This window comes from Otolemur garnettii, unplaced genomic scaffold, assembly GCF_000181295.1.
Source record: "Otolemur garnettii isolate 467f Iridium unplaced genomic scaffold, OtoGar3 scaffold00142, whole genome shotgun sequence".
In the NCBI taxonomy this organism is placed as follows: Eukaryota; Metazoa; Chordata; class Mammalia; order Primates; family Galagidae; genus Otolemur; species Otolemur garnettii.
In genome coordinates this window covers 3,438,265-3,444,809 of record NW_003852537.1, presented here as the reverse complement: position 1 = coordinate 3,444,809, position 6,545 = coordinate 3,438,265, and positions in this window count along the sequence as shown.

Genomic DNA, 6,545 nt, shown 5'->3' with positions numbered 1-6,545 from the left:
CTTTTTGGTGAAATGTCTATTCATGTCTTTTACTCATTTTCTAAGTGGATCATTTTTTACTGTTACATTTTTAGAGTTCTTTATACATTACAGAAATGAGTGCTTTGTCAGATATACAGCAAGTATTTCTCCCTAAAAAATACTGGATATATTTTCTCCCTACCTGTGGCTTTTCATCTTTTTAATTGAGTTTTTCACACAATTACCTTAATCTTTACTAGTAACATCTACCATTACTCTATAGAGCAAAAGTTTCAAATTTTGATGTTCAGTTTATTAATTCTTTTTTCTTTCATGGATTATGCTTTTGGTGTCATGTCTAAGAATTTTTACTAAGCCCTAGGTCCCAAAGAGTTTTCTCCTATATTACTTTATAAAAGTTCTATGGTTTTATACTCAACATTTAAATCTACAGCTCATTTTGAGTTAATATTTATAAAGTTAAGTTTTATTAGGTTTAGGTTTTAGGTTGTTTTGCCTATAAATATCTGGTTGCTGCACCACCATAGTTAAAAAGACTATGCTTCTGGGCGGTGCCTGTGGCTCAAAGGAGTAGGGCCCTGGCCCCCTATACCAGAGGTGCCGGGTTCAGACCCAGCCTCAGCCAAAAAGAAAAAAATCTGCAAAAAACCCACTATGCTTCCTCCAGTGAATTGCTTTTAAATCTTTGTTAAAAATCAGTTGACTTCTGTGGCTTGTGTGGGACTATCCTTGCCTTCTCCACTCTGTCCATTGACCTACATTATTTTTCCACCAATACCCCTAGGTCTTTATTACTGTAGCTATATAGTAAACCTTGAAATCAGGTAAAGTGATGTCTCCCACTTGGGATTTGGATAGGAGTTACTTTAAACCTGTGTCTCAATTTAGGGAGAATTAACATCTTCCCAATGTTGAGTACTCAAGAACGTGATAGAACACGTGAACACAATATGTCTATTCAGTTATTTAAGTCCTTCCTCCCTTCCTTCTTTCCTTCCTTTTCTTTCATTTCCATCCTTCCCTCCCTCATGCCCTCCCTCTCTTCCTTCTTTCTCTTTCTCTCTTTTTTGGAGATAAGGTTGATCTCTCTCTGATGCCAGGCTACAGTGCCATGGCATCTGCTTACCTAGCTCATAGCAACCTCAAGCTCCTGAGTTAAAGTGATCCTCCTCCCTTAGACTCCCAAGTAGCTGGGACTTCAGGTGTGTGCCACCACACCCAGCTAATTCTTCTACTTTTTTTTAGACAGAGTTTCACTTTGTTACCCTTGGTAGAGTACCATGGTGTCACAGCTCACAGCAACCTCAAACTCTTGGGCTTAAGTGATTCTCTTGCCTCAGCCTCCCAAGTAGCTGGGATTATGGGTGCCTGCCACAATGCCCAGCTATTTTTTTTTTTTTTTTGAGACGGAGCCTCAAGCTATCCCCCTGGGTAGAGTGCCATGGCATCACGCCTCACAGCAACCTCCAACTCCTGGGCTCAAGCGAGTCTCCTGCCTCAGCCTCCCAAGTAGCTGGGACTACAGGCGCCCACCACAACGCCCGGCCACAGCTATTTTTTTCTTGCAGTTGTCATTGTTGCTTAGCTGGCCTGGGCCAGGTTCAAACCCACTAGCCTTGGTGCATGTGGCCACCACTGTGCTATGGGTGCTGAGCCAAATTTTTCTATTTTTTTTTTTTTATAGAGATAAGATCTCACTCTTGCTTAGGCTAGTCTTGAACTTCCGGCCTCAAGTGATCTTTCCACATCTGCCTCCTGAAGTGGTGGGACTACAGCCTGAGCCATGGTGCCTGGCCTTCCTTTAATTTTTTATTTATCACTGTTTTCTGATTTTCAGCATACAAATCTTGTACATGGTTAATTAAATTTACACAAGTATTTTTTACGGACTTGTACATTGCATTGTATTTTAAATTTTGGTTTCTGTGTTCATTGACAGTATATAGAAATACAATTTTTTTAATATATTTATCTTGTATCATGTGACATTGCTGAACTCATTTATAAATTCTAGGAGGTTTTGGGATTTCCTATGTAGATGATAATTTTATTTGTAAATAAGGGATCTTTTATTTTGTTCTTTTTCATCTATATGCCTTTTATTTCTTTTTTTCTTTTTGTTTTTATCTGAGACAGAGTCTCAAGCTGTCACCCTGGGTACAGTGCCATGGCATCATAGCTCACAGCAACCTCAGATTCTTGGGCTTAAGCAAGTCTCTTGCCTCAGCCTCCCAAGTAGCTGGGACTACAGGCACCCACCACAAAACCCTGCTTTTTTTTTTTTTTTTTCAGTTGTCATTGTTGTTTTAGCTGGCCAGGGCTGGGTTTGAACTCGTCAGCCCTGGTGTATGTGGCCGCTGCCCTACCCACTCAGCACAAGTGCTGCCTCATCATTTCTTACTTTATTGTCCTGACTAGAACTATTGCAGGTACTATGTTGAGTAGCAATGGTGAGAATGAAATCCTAATGTTAGGGAGAAAGCATCAGTCTTTCAGCATTAAGTATAATGTTAGATGTAGGGTTTTTTGTAGATTTTTTTAGATCAAGTTCAGGAAGTGCCCATCTATTCCTAATGTCTTTGAGTGTTTTTATTTTAGACAGAGACATGGCCTCAGTTTATTGTTTAGGCTGGTCTTGAACTATGGCCTCAAGCTATCCTCCTGCCTCAGCTTCCCAAAATGCTAGGATTACAGGCATAAGCCACCACACCTGGGTTGAGTTTTAATAACGAGTGGGTATCAAATTTTGATAAAGGCTTTTTCTGCATTAATTGACATAATTATGTATTTTTCTTTCTTTCTTTCTTTTTTTTAATAATTTCTTTATTGATGGTTTTTAGCAATTTTTTTTTTTTTTGGCAGTTTTTGGCTGGGGCTGGGTTTAAATCCGCCACCTCTGGCATATGGGGCCAGCGCCTTACTCCTTTGAGCTACAGGTGGAGTAAGGTGCCAATCATGTAATTTTTCTTATTTGCCTGTTAATATGTTAGGTTACATGAACTGATTTATGAATATGGAACTAATCTTGCATCCCTGCAACCAATCTTGGTGTAAAATTCTTTTTATATATTGATGAATTATGTTGGTTAATATTTTGTTAATGAATTTTGTGTATATATTCATGAGAGATATTAGTAGTACATTATCCCTTTTTTTGTACAGTCTCTGGTTTTGGTATCAGAATAATATTAACTTTATAAAATGAATGTGGAAGTGTTCTTCCCTCTTGTCTTTTCTGGAAGAGATTGTGTAGAATTTATATTAATTGTTTTTTTATTGTTGAGACAATAAAAAGAAGGGCCTCAAACTATTGCCCAGGCTGAAGTGTAGTGGTGTTCTTGTAGCTCACAGCAACCTCTAACTCCTGGGTTCAAGCGATCCTTTTGCCTCAGCCTTCCAAGTAGCTGGGAGTACAGGTATGCATCACCCTGCCTGGCTAATTTTTCTATTTTTTGTAGAGACAAGTTCTTACTCTTGCTCAGGCTAGTCTCAAACCCCTAGCCTCAAGTGATCCTCTTGCCTCAGCCTCCCTTTTGTAAGTGAAAGTGCTAGGATTACATAAGTGAGCCACCATGTCAGGCCAATATTCATTCTGTAAGTGTTTGGTAGACTTCTCCAGTGACAGTATCTGAGCTTAGAGATTTTTTTTTTCTGGAAGTTTTAAAACTATGAACTCAATTTTCTTAATCATTATAGGCTCTTCAAATGATCTATTTTTTCTTTCTTCTTTTTTTTTTTTTTAGATAGGGTTTCACTATGTAGAGGGCTGTGGCATCACAACTCACAGCAACCTCAAACTCTTGGGCTCAAGCACATTCTTACCTCAGCCTCCCAATTAGCTGGGACTACAGGCACCCACCACAACATCCAGCTATTTTTTTTGTTGTTGCAATTGTCATTGTTGTTTAGCTGACTCGGCCGGGTTCAAACCTGTCTTCTTTGGTGTATGTGGCCGGTTCCCTACCCACTGAGCTATGGGTGCCAAGCCAGAAATGATCTATTTCATTTTAGGTAAGTAGTAGTAATTTTTGAGGAATTGGCCCATTTCATTCAAGTTGTCACACTTAAGAGCATAGAGTTTTTTGTAGTATGTTCTTATAATCCTTTTGATTTCTGCAGGGACTATTTTCTTCTTCTTTTTTTTTTTTTTTTTGATCCACTGCTAAGAGTTGTAATGCTTCCTTCTTGATATTAGTAATTTGTGTCTTTTTTTCTTTGTCAATTTTGCTTGAAGTTTGTTAATTGTACTGATCTTAAAAAAAACAGCCTTTAAAAATTAATTAATTTTATTGTGGTAAAATATATATAACATAAGGTGTTGTTTCACTCTCATTGCTTGCAAGACTTTTTTTCCCCCTTCTCTTTCAGAATTTTCCTATGGTAGATCTTGGTATGGACTTCTTTGGAATTTACTCAGCTTCTTGACTTGGTAGTTTTATGGCTTTTCCTAAATATAGGAAGTTTTCAGGCATGATTTCTTTAAATATTTTTCCAGCTTTGCCCTGTTTCTCTTCTTTTTCCAGAGCACTCCAATGATATGAATGTTAGATCTTTTGTTATAGTCCCACAGGTCCCTGAAGTGCTATTCATTTTTTCTTTTTTACAGCCCCCTTTCTTTCTGTTGTCCAGATTAGACAATTGTTTATTGTCTTCAAGGTCACTGATTGTGACCTGGTGTGGTGGCTCATGCCTGTAATCCTACCACTTTGGGAGGCCAAAGCAGTGGATTGCTGGAGGTCAGGAGTTAAAAAAAAAAAAAAGTTCACTGATTCTTTCCTCTGTCCCTTCCATTCTGCTATGAGTCCATCTATTGATTTATTTTTTTTTTTTGAAATAGAGTCTTGCTATGTTGCTCTCAGTAGAGTGTCATGGTGTCACATCTCACAGCAACCTCAAACTCTTGGGCTTAAGTGATTGTCTTGCCTCAGCTTCCTGAGTAGCTGGTGCCCACCACACCTGGCCACCTTTGGTTGCAGTTGTCATCATTGTTTAGCAGGCCTAGGCTGGGCTCAAACCCGCCAGCCTCAGTGTTATGTGGCTGGAGCCCTACTCACTGAGCTATGGGTGCCAAGCCATGTTGATCTTTTTTTTTTAATTTTGAGTTTTCTTCTTCAGTTCTGTAATTTCCATTTGATTCTTCTTTATAGCTTCTATTCCTTTTTTGCATTTTTTCCATTTATTTGCTGAGACTTTTTAATTTTTCATTTGTTCCCAATGTGTTCATTGACCCTTTTTCTTTCTCTCTTTTTTTTTGAGACAGAGTCTCAAGCTGTCCCCCTGGCTAGAGTGCTATGGAGTCACAGCTCACAGCAACCTCCAACTCCTGGGCTCAAGCAATTCTCCTGCCTCAACCTCCCAAGTAGCTGGGACTATAGGTACCCGCCACAATGCCTGGTTATTTTTGGGGTAGTTGTCATTGTTGTTGGACAGGTTCTTACTCTTGCTCAGGCTAGTCTCAAACCCCTGGTTTTATTGGTTCTATTTCAGAGAAATTCCACAGAAACCAGGACAAGAGTGGTGAAATAATTTACTCAAGGTCAGGGTAACAAAGCCAAGAAACAGAAGTGTTTGGACTGTCTGAATTTAGAGCCTTATTATCTAGGTACCTAAGATGGCATCATGACTAGGAACCTGTGACAATCACTGGTCTTTACTCAGTATAATGACCAGCCTCATGGCTAGCTTTTGCTGTCCAACAACTCAAATTACAGAATCATATTTGCATTGGCTCTGTCAGGTCCTTTGGATCACAGTACTCAGTGACTGGTGTTCTGTCTCGTAGAGGCTGGCTAGGAGCACACTTTCTATTCAAGGAACCATGATCTTAGACAGATGTGCCGTGTCCTTAATGTTTGTCATTTTCACTCCTGGGCTTAGGTGATTCTCTTGCCTCAGCCTCTTGAGTAGCTGGGACTACAGGCACCTGCCAGAACGCCTGGCTAATTTTTTGTAGCAGTTTGGTCAGGGCTGGGTTTGAACCTGCCACCTTTGATACATGGTGCTGGTGCCCTACCCAGCTCACTTTTTTTACTTTTTAATTGCTGTCCGATAGTACACTCTGCACCCCAGGATATATTCTCTTGATGATTGTTAAGTGGCATACTATAGATTCTGACTAACTTCTTTTCTCCTGACCAACTTAAATTTTTAAATTAATTTTTTGGTTGTTGCTAGTAGGTCAGGGACATACTTATAAAATGAAGAACCAGATAAAAATAACACAGCTTTTTCTTACTCTACTTCTAGAGTAATAATAACTTTTAGTACTGAAGCCACCTTGAGTGCGTATAATGCCTTTCTTCCAAAGGCAAATAGCTCAAAATGATTGTCAAATGATTTGTTCCAGGTTTACCACAAAAGAGAAATCTGACCACCTTTGTTCTTACAAAAATGCAAATTACTAGTCAGTCTAAAAGGAATCAAGCTGCCATAGGTAATGTAAGGCCAGGGAACTGATGCCAATTGAGTGGATTCTAGAGGGGGCAGAACAAGACTAAGGTGGACTACATTGAATGACAGACAAAGCAGAGGGAAAAATAGGATGTTGGGGCTTTTTTTTTTTT